The sequence below is a fragment of the Euprymna scolopes genome, chromosome 10 (assembly GCF_053919585.1).
Source record: "Euprymna scolopes isolate OS-2025 chromosome 10, ASM5391958v1, whole genome shotgun sequence".
NCBI classification, from domain to species: domain Eukaryota; kingdom Metazoa; phylum Mollusca; class Cephalopoda; order Sepiida; family Sepiolidae; genus Euprymna; species Euprymna scolopes.
The window spans coordinates 43,280,852-43,299,844 of record NC_136491.1 but is presented as its reverse complement, the minus strand read 5'-3'; the positions used below and the strand labels follow the sequence as shown (position 1 = coordinate 43,299,844).

The 18,993-nt window shown below is 35.3% G+C and overlaps 1 protein-coding gene across 2 annotated transcripts in view; it reads left to right on the top strand.

The window, feature by feature from the left end:
- Positions 1-18,993, top strand: part of LOC145285951 (putative pyridoxal-dependent decarboxylase domain-containing protein 2) — a 153,580-nt gene that overhangs the window by 75,589 nt on the left and 58,998 nt on the right. The window lies entirely within an intron of this gene.

The window sequence follows — 18,993 nt, the reverse complement described above, 5'->3', positions numbered from 1 at the left end:
CTTTTGGTCAAGATCAAAGTGTAGTATCTGTTCTTCAGATGCTGCATTTCATTTTCTTGTTCTCTTTCGGTGGAGGAGAAATCCTTCACGACTGAGACAATTTTTATTTTTGTACCTTTTCTCCACGTTAAAAAACGACCCTGGTGTCTAACTCTGTCCCGTGGGGAGGCATAGTAAATAGGTACAATATAATTGTTTATAATTGTACTATTCAGAAATATTATTTATAGTTCGTCCATTTCAGTTAGTATACATTACCTTTACGCTTAATTAATTTACAATCATTAATATCGTTAAACAATTCCGTTTAAAACCGAAATTATGCCACCCAAACGAAGTAGAAACGAAAGTGAGGAAGAAAGAATGGAAAGATTGGAAGCTAATAGACTAAGAGTTGCTGCAATTCGCTCCAATGAAAACAATTCAGATAGAGAAAGACGTCTAGAACTTAACAGGATACGTCAAAGAGAAAGGAGAGCAAGACTGTCAGATTTGGAAAGAGAAACCCAACGTGAAGCTGACAGAACTAGACATGCTGTAAGGCGGTTAAATTCATCACAAGATGAAATTCAAGAAAGGCAAAGATATGCACTGGAAAGAGAAGCAATATTACGATCGAATGAATTATATGAGGTAAGTAGACGTACACAAGGTCAGTTGAGAGTGGCTCAACGACATCAGAATGAATCGGAAACCCAACGAAGCTTTCGCCTATACCAAGGGCAACAACGAGAGGCTACATGGAGAGAGAGTATGACTTTGCCCCAGCAATTGACAGAAAACGAGGCAGCTAGACAACGAATGACTGCTTTGAGACACCATGAAATAGAACACTGCAATAGAAAAGGATTGCTCTACAACAAAAATGACTCTCTCACTACAGCTGATATAGGAAAAATGGACAAAGTATGTCAACATTGCTCAGCTGTAAAATTTAAAGGAGAAACCCCTGGTTGTTGTTGTTCTTCTGGCAAAGTTGTGCTTGATAGCTTTCCACCACTGCCTCAGTTGCTTCAAGATTTGCTCTCCGGCAATGGTCCCATCTCTAAAGATTTTCTGCAAAATCTACGCAGTTATAACAATTGTTTTGCAATGACATCATTTGGTCACAAAATTGCGGCAGTACATGGGTGGAATCCTTCTTTTAGAATTCGAGGCCAGGTTTGCCACCAGATTGGGAGTCTTTTACCACCTGAGGATGAAACAGCAAAGTTTATTCAAGTCTACTTCTTGGATAGTCTGGAAGAGGAACTACATAATCGGGGGCGTGACAGTAGACTCAATAGAGACATTCTCCAAAGTCTGACTGAATTTTTACATGAGAACAACAGCTTCATTTGTCAGCTGAAAACAACAAAGGAGAGGATTGAAGAAGAACACTTGGTAGAACATAAAGTTGTCATAAGGGAAGACCGAAGGCCGCAAGAAGAGCATCCACGGCGATTCAATGCTCCAACAACAATGTATGAGATTGGAATATTAATGGAGAATGAACCAACAGCTAACCGGGATATTGTCTTGCATTTTAGAAATGATACATTAAAACGGATCTCCGAACTACATCCCCTCTACGATACTTTAATGTACCCGTTAATGTACCCCTATGGTTCTCCATCTTACAACATCTACATGAAGGCATCCAATGGGCGAAAAGTTACCCAACAGCAATTTTATTCGTACCATTTAATGACTCGGCCTGGAAACTATTTTCTCTGGTACCGAAGGCTATTTCAACAATGGCTGGTGGATGTGTACTGCAAGATTGAAACAGAACGTTTACAGTTCCTGAGGCGTGAGCAACAGACCCTGAGAGCTGACAATTATAGCAACTTGAGAGATTCAATTCTTAGGGAGGATGGGAATCCAGAACAGTTTGGTCAACGAGTTGTACTTCCGGCAACTTATACAGGAGGCCCTCGATACATGTTTGAGCGTCAAAGTGATGCCATGGCATATGTTCGGCGAATGGGCCGAGCCGACCTCTTCATCACGTTCACAACAAATCCAAAGTGGACAGAAATTACAGAAAATTGTCTTCAAGGGCAAGACCCTCAGGATCGTCCAGATATTGTTGCCAGGGTTTTCAGGCAGAAGCTAAAAAAGTTACTTGAATTTATTAAAAAGGGAGGATTTGGCAGGTTGAGGGCTTTCCTGTACAGTATTGAATATCAAAAAAGAGGACTGCCGCATGCACACATCCTCACCTGGCAGGCCCCAGAGGACAAACTTCTACCAGAAAAAATGGATCTCTGCAGATATGTAGAGATCCCTGACAAAGAGGAAGATCCTGATCTTCATGCTAAAGTGATGGCACATATGGTGCATGGACCTTGTGGACCATTTAATCCAAATTGTCCATGTATGATTGACAACAAATGTTCCAAAAAATACCCAAAAGAATTTCTTCAGTGTACCGAGCAAGGCCAAGACTCTTACCCCAAGTACAGGCGAAGAAAACCAGAAGATGGAGGCCAGACTGGTACAATAAGGATGAAGAGAAATGGTCGGTATGTTAATCAAGAAATAACAAACCAGTGGATTGTTCCGTACAACAAGGTCCTCCTTCAGCAGTTCAACGCTCACATTAACGTAGAAATTTGCAGCTCGATCCAAAGCATCAAATATGTCCTCAAATACGTGAATAAAGGATGTGATCAAGCAGTGTTTGAACTACAAAGAACTGATGGAGCAGCTAACCAACAAGGCCAAGTACAAAGTCACATTGTGGATGAGATCCAGCAGTTCCAGAATGCAAGGTATGTCGGCAGTTCAGAGGCGGCCTGGAGGATATTGGAACATCCCATCCATGAACATTTCCCCCCAATTGTACAACTTTCTGTTCATCTTGAAAATGGGCAGCATGTCATGTTCTCAGCTGATACTGCTCTGGAACGAGCCCAAGGTCCACCGCCTGCCACAACTTTGACAGCATTTTTTCAACTCTGCCATGAGGATGACTTTGCAAGGGGTCTCAAATACGTAGAAGTCCCTGAGTTTTACACTTGGAACAAATCGACAAAGAAATGGATGAGAAGAATGCGTGGGGTACAAGTTGAAGGTACTGAAAATGATGATGTATGGAAGGCACCATGCATTGGGAGAATCTACACGATTAGTCCAAAAGCAGGGGAGTGTTATTTCTTACGCCTGTTGCTCAATGAGGTTGCTGGTCCAACTTCATTTCAAAATTTGCGAGCATACAATGGTCAGGTGTTTGAAACATACAGAGCAGCGTGCCTTGCTCAAGGCCTTCTAGAAAATGACCATCACTTGCATCAAGCAGTAGGAGAGGCAAGTGCCACTCAATCACCTTCAAATTTGCGAAGCCTATTTGTGATAATTTTAACAGCCTGTGAGCCAAGAAATCCTCTTGAGATCTGGATGGCTTTTCGTGATGTAATATCTGAAGACATTCTTCACAGATACAGGCAAGAAGTTAACAATCCAGAAGCAGATTTTAATGAGGACATTTACAATAAAACTCTTTGTCTAATTGAGGAAAAAGTTCTCCTTATGTGCGGTCAACCATTGGCAAGCTATGGATTACCTGCACCAACGCAAGGGAGAGATGAAAGACTCGCGAGAGAGTATCAACGTGAAGTTACTTATAATCTTGAAGAACTTTCCCTACAAGCAGAAAATATGCAAGAAAAACTGACCGATTCTCAAAGAGAAGTTTACAATTCATTCATGGCAATGTTGGAAGCACAAGGTGAAATGAACAAAAACATGATGTTTCTTGATGCTCCAGGTGGTACGGGCAAGACTTTTGTAATCAATTTGATCCTTGCAAAGATTAGATCCATGAGAAAGATTGTGCTTGCAACAGCATCCAGTGGCATTGCTGCTACTCTACTACAAGGTGGCCGCACTCTTCACAGCACTTTTAAAGTACCCTTGGATACTCATCGAATGGATCAGCCAGTTTACAAAATTACTGGTAACTCAGCCTTGGCAAATGTAATTAGAGACACCTCTGCAATCATTGTAGACGAAGCCCCAATGACGCACAAGAGTGCTTATGAAGCAATTGACCGAACACTGCAAGACATCACAGGAAACAAGAATCCCATGGGTGGCATTCCAACCTTATTTTGCGGTGATTTCCGTCAAATCCTCCCAGTGGTTAAAATGGCACAAGGGCTAACATTGTCAATGCAAGTTTGAAACAATCCTATCTCTGGAGGCACGTTATAGTGAAGAGACTGACTACTAATATGAGAGCCTATATCTCTGATAACACAGCTGCAGCAGACTTCTCAAAATTGCTTCTCCAAATCGGTAATGGTCAGTTTCCTATCACTTCTTCACCTGACACAATTAAGATTCCAACTGCGCTTGATAAATGTGTCGGTAATCAGAAGCAACTGAAAGACAAAGTGTACCCAGACCTGCAAAACAATTGAAAATCACCGGATTGGCTTGCTGAGAGGGCTATTATTTCGCCATTAAACAGCAATGTGAATCATTTGAACAATTCAATAATGGATGAATTTCCAGGAGACACAAAGCAATACAAGTCAGTTGATTCGGCTACTAATGAATATGAAGCTGTTCACTACCCTGTGGAGTTTTTAAACTCTTTGGAGATATCTGGAATGCCTCCACACATTTTAAATCTCAAAATTGGATCGCCAATCATGATTCTTCGATCCTTGGAACCGCCAAAAACAACAAACGGAACCAGATGTGTTATCACCAGATTGCACACCAATGTACTTGAGGCCACCATTTCCTGTGGTCCCTACAAAGGCGAAACCGTTCTACTGCCAAGGATCCCCTTAGTTCCATCGGACTCAGAACTTCCATTTAAATTCCGGAGACTCCAATTTCCTGTGAAGGTGTGTTTTGCAATGAGCATAAACAAAAGTCAAGGTCAGACATTTAACACCATTGGCGTAGACTTGACATCAGACTGCTTCAGTCACGGTATGTTCTACGTCTCCATCAGCCGGACAGGAAGTTCAGAAAAACTCTACATTATGGCTCCAAATCAAAGCAGCAGAAATGTAGTTTACCCTGAGGCTCTTCAGTGAAAAGTTCGAGAAATGGATATGAGGAAAAACTAACATGATCTGATTGTGGTAAGTTTTTAGTATTGAATGTGCAAGATAAAATTTAAGCAAGAGTTGAAAATTACTTCAATGAAAAATTTACTATGTAACATCAAGTAACCTTCCTTTTTGATGAAAATGTTTTGTGAAGTTCCTGATTGAATTTCAGTCACTACAAGAGGTAGTTAAAATGTTAATCACCTTATGCAATCGTTGCTCTTACAACATCAACTTACTGGAAAGGTGCCCACAGATTTTGGTACCCGAGTGCGCAACAAAGCTCCGTGCGAAGCACGGGTATCTTTGCTAGTATATATATATAGGGATAATGTCTATGATATTACTAACACTATCAATAATGATAATAATAACTTTCTTTTCTAGAAACTCTTTTGGCTAGTAACACAGAATTATATTTCACTTTGAATATTGGCAATGATATTACTACTACCATAATTAGAAATAAAAACAAAAAATCCGTTACACTACAAGTATTCATCGTGTGGCATAGAAATTACAGCTTATCGATTCTTCTTTTTTATTTTTATCATATTCAGTTTAACATCCATTTTCCATGTTGACACGTGTTGGACGGCTTTTAGAAATTGACTCCGAATTTAATGCAGAACTGGTCAGATCATTATTTAAACTACATAACTTAAAATATGACAACTTTTCTTTGGAAGTCATTATCTTATTTAAGGCAAAATCTTTATAGGGCAGATGCCCTTTCTAACATCAACCCAATGAGGTGCTGGGTGACCATTGTTTTTATCGAGACACAATATGTAGATGATTGCCTACCAAGGCTAAAGAGCGCTTCACTTGTCCTTAGCAATACATGAATACAAAACTAACATGTAAGTATCCATTTGCTAAAGATTATTTTGATTTTGGCAAAATCTAACTTATCTTGGAAGTAATGTCGAAATCCAATTCATTGTAGATATTAAATATCAATTAATCTTATTGGCGTTCCCTTTTTTGGGGGGTTGGGGGGGGGATGATGCTGTTCATGCAGGCATTTAAAAACATTTTTTATAGCACCTAATTTAAAAAATGTGTTGCTTTGGATTATTGTAACTGCCGCTACCACCACCATCAATAATAATGATTTTTTTTTTTCTTTAAAAAAAAAAATCATTTAAAGCAGAAACACACTTCCCTTTAAATATTTGATAGAAAATTACTATAAATAAGAAAATAATCTAATAGGGTTAAATTACATGAACGAGGTGGCCTGTGAAATTATTCATTCATGAAATGTTTCTCTCTGTATATTAACCATATCATGTGCTGTGGAGCATGTACCTCCATCCGGTTGAAACCATATGATCAAACCAAGTTGAAGTCAAAATAACCGGTAGTTGCCAAATTTACAATTATAGAAAATAGTTGTCAATTTAAAGTTCACCACCTCTAAAGAAAAAAAAAAGATCCACTGACACGTGTTTCGTCGTTTACACCTCATCAGAGTGGCTGAGTCTAGTGAATCTAGTATATATATATATATATATATATATATATATATATATATATATATACTGCTCCCCATGTGGGGGTACCAAATTGGTTAAAGGGAAAATTATTCCCAACTCGCATTTAGATAAAAATGCACTTTCGTAAATAATTGAATTCATTCAAAACGTATCACAAAAACAAATAACATCTATATATATATATATATATATATATATATATATATATATATATACACACACACAAAAGGAAAGACAGAATGATGGATGACAATAGAATTTAAATGATTTTTTCATCGTTGCTAATTGTTTCTAATTAAACTATGGAATTTTCCATCTGTGCATATTATAACTTGTAATTATAGAATTGTATTCAGTTTTGAAAGTGCTACTTGATAAATCGACACTAATTACTTATAATTAATATATATATATATAATCAAACAATGCTTATTGAATTCAAAATGGCGTAATGGAAACATATTAAAAGGTATTTGCAGCTTCTCTTTCAATTTTCGGATTTTAATCGTGTCAAATCGCACTTTATTTCTTTTTGGTGGATTGATCGTTGCTATTTCTTCTGATGAGTTGAGGCATAATAGATTCACTAATTGATATAATAATTAAGTGATTGATTTTGTGCTACGAAACAGATACTGTCAAGAATTGTAAAAGTCAACTGAATTAAAGGTATAAATTATAAGATGGTCAACATCATGAATTTTGGAATATAGATTTTTGTCATTTATTCACTATATTGCTTTGTAATTACATTGAGCTTCTTAAATAAGGATTGGTATTTATTATAAGAAAATATATTTCTATAGAAATATATATATATATATCTCAAATCCTTGATGAGACGGTTGGCATAGATCAATGCTGATATTTATATAATTTTGCATATAATAGATATACATAATTTATTTAACCAGTCAAAAAGGCTTAAAGTATGATTATTTTGCATTCAAGAACTTTATTCTTTCACAATCTTATCCGCCACTCAACTTGTTTCCCTGTTATAACTTGTTTAAAACCTGTCCAATAAACAGGACAGTGTGACTCATACTTGTAGTGTGTCAAATTTATTATTTACGAACATTTTTGAAGGCGTCTAATAGTCTAATACATTGGATCATGGGACTGAAAGGGTTTAACTAAAAATATCACTTTTTCAAATTTTATTTAACATGCATAAGGTGCATCAAACAAAAAAAGCTCCAATGAGAAGCAGCCAAAGATCTTGAGATAGAATCAAACATAAAACCCCCATCTTCTGATATTCATCCTATTCTCTGTTCAGTATTTCTACTAATAATAAGGCAGCTAATTCATGTGAGATAGTGAAGAAAAGCCTATTGGTTTACATTTGAAGAGGCAGCAAAAAGAGACTTTGATGAAAATATATGTAGACGTTGTCTAATTGTATCTTCTCTACTGATATGAGACCTTAACACTTGATCTTATCATTCTGTAAGGCTAGATTCTTTTTGTTAAGTAGAAGGAAATAAATCTTGTCCTTTTAAAAAAGAAAAACAAGCTGCATCATATCAAGAAAGAAGGTCAGGAATTCTTATCGCTAATCTGAGAGAAGGCAAGCACTGAAGATATTTTACTTAACCCAAATTACGTTTGAATTTGTTAGTAAATTATAGTTATAACCCTTCTTCCAGCATGCGCTGAGAAAAGATGGGTTATCCTTGGCTTTGTTCAGTGTAGCTAGGTCATAGTATTATGGCTATCGAAGTCATCAATAATCAAGTAAGGTTTACAGCACAATCACATTGACACACAAGTTCTCAACAGATCACCAAAATTAAGCAATGTCAAGTCTGGCCAGTACCAGATGGGTGGCCATTTGGAAAGGCGAGATGCTGTATGTACTGTGAGGTAAAACACCAGGTTGGGAAACTGGTGCTGTCTATCCTTCTCTCAAGGGTAGATAGGCCTCTCTTAAGCCGTGGTAGGCAACCCATCTAGTGATGGTGTCATGATAAAAAATACCCTTGATAGTCCTAACGAAGCATCAAGTATTCAGCTACCGACAAGATTTGAATTACACTACAAACTCGTGTAGGCAGTCCAATCTTGGCTGCAGCTGCATGGTACTTTTTTTTTTAGGATTTACTGTCCATAGTGCAGTTGGCTAACCATTTGGACAGTATTGGAGGTGGCTTGTAAACAAATGTTACTGTCATCTTGTTAGTTTCCAGTTGCAGTATTTCTATACTGTCAGCTGACTTGTCCCAGCAACCTTTAACAATTGTCTTCTCCTGCATGTAAATGGTACTTCCGTATACTGCACTGGCATGGAAAATAACTAAAAAAAAATGCCTGGAATTCTGGCAGGGAAGGGATATTTTATGTGTCTCTTGAAAGCACAGGACATTAGCTTTGGGATTGGACAGGAAGTCAATTTTTTGTGGGTGACAGCTGAAAACTTAGAATAGTTGGGTCTGAGGGTCTACTCGTTTACCGCCACAAAGTTTTTTTTGCCGAGATGAGTTTTAACGCTGTACTGCTCAAACATAGAATACATTGGTATGGGTTTTTTTCTGCTCATGCTGCAAAGTTTGACATTGAGCTCAACAACATATGCAGGATGATTACCGACAACCTGAAAGTGACTGTCATCTATCTATAGCCGTCTCGAATAGCTCTACTATAGATTCATTGAGAGGCAATTGCAAAGGCAGTGTGACAAGCAGATCAACAACAATTGCAATCCCCTATATGAACATCAAAAGGTGCCGCAGCAACCACCATCACGGGCCTCAGATGAACAGCACCAGCATTGTTCCGATAGTATTTGTGGAATTAGTCTGGAAAAAAGCCAGCAAGGAGGATCTTCTGGTACTGAAAGATGATCTCCTGGCAGGCTTTTAACTCCCCCTGGAAAAAGTGAGTAACACTCAACTGGGCGAAGGTTGCCAAAACACAGGACAACTTGCACAAGTATGGTTATGTACAGGACGCTCGTTGTCTCTGCGGCACTGAGTAGATTATTGTGCACATCCTCACAGACTATCCCTTGAATGAGGCATGCTCTAATGCAAATCTGAGGGATGCCTCGAATGCTGCCGAATAGTGGATCTCAAAATAGAATGAATCACGATGATGATGATGATGACTTATACCAAAGTCTTGTTGGTCAGTTAAGGCCGTCATGAGCAAACTGTGGCTCGTAAAGCTTTTAAAATGGCATACTTATTTTTGGAGTTAAATCCTTGCTCTGTTAAGCATTTTATTATCTATATCATACTAGCCTGGGTGCCCGGCGTTGCCTGGGTGTTTGGAGGTGTGTGTTGAGCAAAAAAAAAAAAAATGTGGTTGTTCAAACCCGTGACATGAAGACGGAAACAAAAGTGAAAGAAAACCTGACGTCTTACCTCTACTCCATAACGCAACAGGAAGTTCTGAATGTTGAAATTAGTAAAGTCATTCCAACCGATATGATTACTTACAAAAATGGCGACGCAAAAAAACCCAACCCTCCTTGTAGAAAACTGCCCGGTTGAGGGTGAAGGAATTAATGTTTTCAGCCAATTTTTCGATATTTGTCGTCCGAAGGGTCAAGCTTGAAAACGATACCGATCTTGTGAAAATCCATCGCTTCTGTTGAAAGTTTTAGACATACATACATACATACATACATACATTTAAACAGACAGATTTATATTATAGATTTTTTTTGTCCGTTCCACTTGTTTTCTGAACTACTGGGCCAATTTGACTGAAATTTTGTATTATCATTTGTTATGATATGGTGCAGTGAATTAAGTATTATAGTATCTGCTTAATGCGCATTTAGGGATTAGTACTGATTAATCACCACAATACTACACTTATTGTAGAAGTTTTCTCAAACTGCTGGACTGATCTGGTCGAAATTTTGTGCAGACCTTTGTTATAAGGTGCAGCGAACTAAGTATTATAGTATACTTTTGGTGCACAGTTAGGGCGTAATAAAGATTGATTGGGATTAGTCACCACACTATCACATTTACTCTAAAAGTTTTTTTTGGAAACTACTGATCCGATCTGGCTGAAATTTTGTCTCGTGCAGCAAACTAAGTATCATGCAGATAGGGGGTAATATGGATTAGTATTTGATGGAAAAATGAGCACAATTTTAATCATATTTAACCATCAATTGGGCATAAAGCACTTGTACAAAGTTGACTAACTATAACTTTTGCCCGTTTTTCACATGTAAAAAGTCTAGTTTTATGTGCTTTTTTTTTTTTTGTGCATGCATGTCCCAACTTTCAATTTTATTTGCATATACAATTTCAAGCAAGTACCTTGTTACAATTCTACCAAGATTTCAATTATTTATGGAAAATATCTTTTTACCAAAAAAAAAAAAAAACTCTTTCCTATTTCTAATGAAGATTATTATGTCTACGGTCTTAGATATTCATATGGGTGTAGGTGCTACTTTGGAGTTCTATTTCTAGATTCCCTATCGAGGTTTGAGACTAGCTTACCTTACTATTTTAACCTGATGTCATTAAATAGGGTGGAAAAATGGGTTCATACCTTTGTTTTATCAGTATGCTTCATTAATGTTTTGGTTGCTTATGGATGACACAGTGCTTGACACAACATTAGTTCATGAGGAAATTAATCTTTTTTTTTTATTTAGAAACACAATTAAACCATAATGCTTGACTTTTGACTTTATTTAATTCATAAATTACTTTCTGTTCATACGTTTAAAATCTGAAGAATTCATTTTGAATACAGAAATGTTTAAACCGAAGTCGGCCATTGTTAATCTTTTAATAATAGATTAAAATAGTTGGCTTTTGTTTATGATATCATGTAACTTTGAAATTTAAAAGTAATTTTGAAGCTTTTAATCCGAGGGTCTCAAGCTTTAAAAAAAAGTGCGATTACATAATGCGTTTGAAGCAGACATTACCACTCCAGGATTATTACTGAGTACCACAACTTCCTGGCAGTGTTTAAAGAACTAATTTCCTTAACTTACATAGATTACAGGAAAAAATAAAATAATCTGCTCTTGTACTTGTATCGGCTATCATCCTGTAGTCTAAAATGCTACCAAAGGCAAAATAAGTTGCTTTTATATGATTAAGTATTTAAAAAATTAGTACAAACCTGTTTGTATGCAGTCTGTAGAGTTTCGTGTGAACCAAACGAATGAAGAAAAAAATGGCCACCTTTTCTCTTTATGTAACATGATGGAGGTGAGGTTATAAACTCCTTGATCATAAAAATTAATCTGATGCAAATGAAAAAATTCCAATTGATACTATTGTTTGTTGAAAACTAAATTGTATTATTTTTATTATTCGGACTATTGTTCTCATCTTGAGTGTTATTCACACAATGTTTCAATCAGTGTAACCTCTGATTTTCTTCAGGTATAACTTAGCGAACTCTGGAAATTTTTTCTGTCTAACTCCGAAATCTGCACAGAATTTTGAATGGAACCCTTTATTTAATCCACGGGAGTAGCATGCTCTCATTTCATCAGTTATGACTGGGTAGAAGTCTTAAGTAATTCGCAATAGTATTTTGAGTGTCGCCCGCACTGAGGATTGAACCTTTAACCCCTTAGAAGAGTGTAACTTACAACCGAATTCCACCAACTACTTTATCCACTATGCTACAAGTCCTTGTGTTGTGCGAATAAAATTCAAGAAGAGAACAGTAGTCCAAATAATCCAAATCATCAGTCCTCATCTAAAAATTCAAAAACATAAGATTGAAAACTAGTTCTCCTTTACTTGGGGTTTGTTGTTGTTGTGGGACCTTAAGAATGCTGCGAAAAATAATAAAAGCCCACAAAGTCCTTTGTTGTAATCAAGAATGAGTTTTGTTTACTTAACATTTGATGCAATTGTAATAATTTCTATTTTGACAACAATCTGTTCCATCGATAATTGCATGTCCGTTATTGTTTATGTGAGTCAGCTAAATGATATCGTTTGTCGTCTAAGTTCCTGGCCTAATGCATAAACATCTGTCTCATTTTTATTCTGAGTTTCTTCCCCCTGTTGTCTCTTGTATCTTTGTTCTGTTTGTGTTTATAAAACAAACATCTACGTTAACGATACGTCATTTGTCCCTTTGTTTTCTGTTTTGATATATTTCTAATTTAAATTACATCACCCACATGCAGAAATATTTGATTAGTAGTTTTAGCATTACCCATTGTCTGATTTGACATGATGTAAAAAGAATCCCCATGCAAACAATTGTTTTACATCTTCTCCAACCAATGTGTTTCAAATAATCTTTCAATTATTTTTTTTTTTTTTACAATTATATTATTTTAACAAACATATTTATTTACATGTTTTTCTTTTAATAAAATATGTTTATTTATAGAAATATTTTTTATAGAAATAATTAATATTGAAAGTAAAGTATTTTTTAAACATAATAAAGTAAAATAAAAAAAATGGAAAAGAAAATGAATGAATGTTAACATAGTTAAAATAAAAAATTTTAACATATAATAAATTAAATAAAATAAACCAAATTAAAAGAAAATGTGCATTTGTCCAAATATAATTAAATTACATAATAAATAGGAATCCAATAAGAAATATGATATTAGCTGAGTTTCTAGATTAAATTAAAGAATGTAAGATAGCAAGATCTTCAAAATAAGTAAGACTATTTTCTTCCAAAGAGTTTCAAAACAAAGTTGTTTGGATCAGTAAATATGCTAAATCATCATTTTTTTTTTTTTTTTTTTTTTTTTTTTTTTTTCACCCGTTTTTTGTTTTGTTGACTAATATAAAAATAAAAAAAAAATCACTCGTTCTTTTTGGTAAAAACAAATTGTATTAACTTTTGATAGAAACGCAGTTTGTCTCCTGCAGACGTGTCTTCTGACGCTTTATGGCTTGTATTATTTATAGTTTCTTGATAATTCTACTTTTCACAATTTGTTGTCCTTCCTACTCAGATCTTATAATTTCTGCCATTGTTAGAATTATGATCTAAACTGCACCAGGTGTCATTGCTGAGAACAGCTGGTATGAAATAACCATTTATATCTTCTCTCCAATCAATCTCTTCCAATATTATTTTTGATACAAAAATATTGCAACAAAAGTTTCCAGTCCTTCTCCAGAATTACCCTTAAATCTATGATTTCTGTATCAGTGACAGAAATAAAATACTGTGTTCCAAAAATTATGTAAATTGATCAAATAGTTTTATTTTAAAAATAAAATCATTTTTTAAGTGAATTCAAGTTCTTCCGATGTCCTCCATGTTAAAAATGTCTTTCTAAAATCTTGCAAGTTTGAATCATTTGTAGTTATTTCCCTTGTTTTCAAGGTGGCGGTGCGATATGATCGATGTTTGTTTGATCACAAAATTTGATTTTTTTACTTAAAAATAAAACTACTTGATCAACTTACGTAATTTTTGGTGTACAATATTTTCTTTCAATCATAGGTATGTACATCATACAGATTTTTCTTTTATTTTCTTTTTTAATATTAAGAGGAGTTCTGGACAAAAATTAAGTTTCCATATGTTAGAGATGGGAATTGATAATACATATTTACATTATTCACACTAAAAAAAGTATGTGTGCGTGTATATATATATGTGTGTGTGTGTGTGTGTGTATGTATATATATTTGTGTCAGGTCATGTCATATGCTACTAGTACCATGTAACCCAGTACTACCTGCCTCATGGTCAGGTCACTGGTGACTAAATTGGTTCCCCCACCAGACTTGTTTGGTGAGGAGGGTGACTAGTCTCCCTGAAGGATTAAAAACAAGACCTTCCAAAGGGCGAATGAACCCTTTTTCGGGATCAACGGGCAACTATCACCGTGTGTGCTTGTGTGTATGTATGTGTGTGTTGGGGTGGAGAGGGCTCCTGTAAGCCATGGTGAAGGCAACCTTTCTAGGAGAAGCAAATCTCTGATTTAAAAAACCATAAAGTGGGAGACCAGTACCCACATTAAGCTGGTCTGCAGTTTAACTTGTTGCTGGCTATCTTGCTCTTGCTTGTTGCTGGATCTCAACATTTTGAACCGAGAGAGAGACTTAGCTGTCGTACAAAGCTAAGACTCTGTAACATCGTCTATGTATAGATACTCCCTCAGGCATTTGTCTATAAAAATGGTCCTGTGGCGATGGAAAAGTTGTGATGTGTGGAGGATTGAAATGCTGGAAGCATGTAATAATTGATCTCAACAACCGTTTTTAGTGTCATACCTGCTTGAGCATGTGAATTCACCAGCAGGACTAGAAAAAAGTCATTTTTGGGCTCGTGGACTTTAAATATCTGAGGTAGTGGCACTCGTCTGACAAGACGTTGCAGTCATTATTATTATATATATATATATATATATATTAGTATCTTTGGTTTTTCTCTTATGCATGTTTCGTTGAACAGCAGGGATAATTCCTGTTTGTTTCCCTTGCGACCTGTTTTTTCCATTTGGTAGGCCAATCTTCGAACGTTTTGGTCGAGTGTAAAAAGAAATTTGCTGTATTCGTGAACGTTTTCGACTTCCATGAGTCATCTTCAGGCAAGTAGTGAATTAAAAAAATTGTGTTTAGTCAATTTATTGAAAAAGTAGATTACAAATCGTTTAAAGCACTTAAGCGTGCCCTTCCCCTCATATTGAGTTTGATTGATGGTTTGTTTGTTTATGCGAATGAGTAAGGCTTCCATGATTGGGAGCTGCAGGTTACAATGTGAGATAACTAAAATGGCAGTGTTTTTTATCATTATGTTTTTAAATTTATTTGCGGGTGGGGGTCATGTGCTATTAGGTGTTGGTAGATGGAGCTGTTAGGGGAAGACAGGTAACATGTAAGCCAGTGAGAAATAAGAAATATCGTACTTAAACACATTTCCACCAGTGAAAAATTTCTAAACTTCAATTCATTTATTATAAAAAATTTAAGACACTTCATTTATTAATAAGTCATAAAATGACAATTTACTGAAAACTAGCAATGCCATATATGTTTTTAAAAGTTCTATAGGGAAATGTGTCTTCAAAAACAACTCTTACATCAGCATGACTAGGACAAGTATATGTCCCCTATCTTCCCCTAATATCTCCCTCTACCAACACCTAGTAGCACATGACACCCCCTAAAAATGAATTTATAAACATTAATAAAAAATATCCCCATTTTAGCCGTCTCACATTGTAACCTGCACCTCCCAATCATGAAAATTTCTACTCATTCACATAAACAAACCGACCATTAATCAGGCTCAATATGAGGGGGAGAGCATGCTTAAGTGCTTTTTACAATTTTAAACAATTTTTTTAATAAATTCACTAGACACAATTTTTTAAATTCATCACTTGCCTGAAGATGACTTGTGGAAGTCAAAAATGTTTCTGACTATGGCAAATTTCTTTTTACACTCGGACAAAACGTTTGAATATTGGCGCACTAAATGGAAAAAACGGATTGCAAGAAAAATAAATAGGAATTATCCCTGCTGTTTAACGAATCTTGCATATATATATATATATATATATATATATATATATATATATATATAACATTGGCACACCGGTTCTTGTCAGATCACAGAAGTTAAGCAATGGTGGGCCTGGCCAGTACCAGATGGGTGACAATTTGGGAATAGCAGGCATTGTATGTGCTCTCCACTTACTTCAGCATTGTTTCCAGTCGTCCTGAAATTTCTACTTGCCACTGGTATTTAACAGTATTAACTCGTGTGGTTAGAGATTACGCAAAAAAATTAATGCGCAAGTCACAGCATCATCAGTGATGTTTCATGGTATTCATCAAAATTGATGGACGGACATCATCTGTAGTAATAAGTAGTGATCTATAGTAGTAAGATTGTATATCTAAAAACAAGAATAGGCTTAAGGCTCCCAAAATTCATACTAGAATTGTCCAGATAAAATACGTGGTAGAATTCAGTTGTGACACTCTTCTGGAGGTTGGAGGTTCTTTCAACTGCCAGTGTAGGCAATACTCAAAATACAATTGCAAATTACTTAGGACTGCTACCCCGTCATGGATGAGGGAAAGAGAGCAATCTACCCAATGTGGATTAAATAAAGGATTCTTTTTAAATTTTATGCAGATTCCAGAGTTCGACAAAATATACTTGGAGAACATCAGAAGTTACATCATTCAAAAAGTTGTGAGAATAATGCTTAAGATGAGAACATTGGTCTGCATAATCTAAATTATTAATTTCTCATCTGAAAAATTCAGAAATATGTAATGACAGTAACCATTTTTTTTTTTAAATATGATCCTCCACTTCCTACTATGATCATTCTTATTTAGTTGATCTCTTTTCAACAGATGCATTCAAGAGTGACTGCAGTGTGTAATTAACCCTGTTCCTCATACAAAGTAAAGCAAACTTTTTAGGGTTATTGCAAATGCGTATACCTTGTTCCTCTTGCATGTTTCAATTTCTCTCGTCTTAGGTCATTTGAGTGCTTTTTTCCATCAACTCTTTCGTCGGGTCTCACAGTACATTCACGAAAGTAATATCATTTTACAGTAATTTTGTCAACTTATTGATTTAAACATTATCTGTATGAAAATTAATTCATGAATAAGAATCTAATTAATCTTTAGTAATTATGCATGTTGGCAAAACAGATTCGAAATTCTGAGTGGTGGATCAGTTTTAATAAAAGAAAGGGCTTTTCCTCGAAGACAGGTTTACTTTGTGACAGACATCAGTCTCATTTTGACAAAGATTATTAATCATTATATACAGAAATTATGGTTAATTCATTTTAATGCCATGTTTGGTAATCTAAAACAGTTCTGGAGAATGGCTGTTCCAAGCTGTTGTCAGGTAAAAGATCAGTAAGTTTTTTTGGGGTTTTTTTTTTTTCATTTTATTTAAATTTCACTAAAAATAAATGTTAATATATTATTCTTGCTAGAGTTCTTTGATAGAGAGACAAGTTTTTCATATGTAACATCTGCATGAGTATATTCTACAAAACCAAACTAAGTTGATTCTAATCTTACAGAAGGATTTCTTTGCTATTAGTTGATCAATTTTTATTGCAAACAACTCATGTGCTGCATTTGCTGGGAATATAAAGAATTGCCTCTTAACTCTAGAGTTAAAAAAAAAAAAAAAAAAAAACTAACACCTCTGGACCTCTCTCTCTCCCTTCAACTTTTCTCGTCTCTGGTGAAGATAAGAATGCAATTAATTTTTATTGTACAAATCTGTTTAGATTATCATTCTTTTCTCTATTGATAAGCTCTCAATGATTTAGTTTATTGCAGTTTAATATATAACCTAGCATGTGAGTTGATTTCAAAAAGAAATTAATTTATTGAGAATTTGTTTTGGATCAACACCGTGACATTCCATACTACAGGCCTCCTTTGAGTAGCTTCCAGGGTTTGCCTTTTTGTCTGAAAAAGAGTTTATTGCTAATTACTGAACGTACCCCTATCAGCATTTTTAGCATTTTTTGTAAGCTTGAGTGCGCTCCACCTCGTGCACTGATTCTTCAAAACTCGTCTGACCTTGTGTCTAACCTCCTGCAGAAGAACTAAATAAATATATTACAGGCCATTGTGGTCCAACTAAGAAACATGACTGGAAGTTTATTGACATTGATTACCAGAGATTTTGGGAAGAAATTAAATCAACTGTATTTAAAAGATACATAGAATAACATTCTGAGTTGTATCTGAAAATAAAAAGATGTGTTCAAAGATAAATGAAAAATACGTATTTTTGTTGTGGAAAATAGTAAGTATTGAACAAAACAAAAAGGTAATTAAGATGTCTGTTAAAAGATATGATCCACATATTTTTTTATCTTTTAATCTTTCAGCACATCTAATATTGTTATTGTATGTGTTTGCAAATATAGTTGACCTAATTTCCTTTAAAGATCTCTGCAAATCAAACATCTCTTAATTAGGCCGCTAGTTTTGCTTCTCGGTTGCGCCATAATATGATGTCTAGTATAGAATACTATTCTGACCAACAACGTCTTTTACAAGCGAATGAAATTGTGAAACTCGGCCAACTTAAAGCATGAAATCTTTTACCAAAATTACTGAATTTTGCTTTAAATAACCTGAAAACTATTAATATGCTGTAAAACAAAACAACCAAACCAAACATCATAAATAAATATTTGAAGATATAAAAACTTGAAGCATAAAAACTTTTATCAAAATGACTGAATTTGGCATTAAATAACACAAAAAGGGTTGATTATGCCATAAAACAACCAAACCAAACAAATTAATTCAGGAGATGAGGAAAATGTAATGTCTGTTGTCATGAAACCATCCCCCAGGCATTACCTTCACTTTCAGGAGTGAAGTGTAGTATATGTTTATTTATCATGATACTGTCCTCTCAGGCTAGCAAAAATATGTAAACAAAAGAAGCATAGAAAACATGTGTGTGTGTAATTTTATTTTACTTCTCTTCACCCCAAGCAAGGC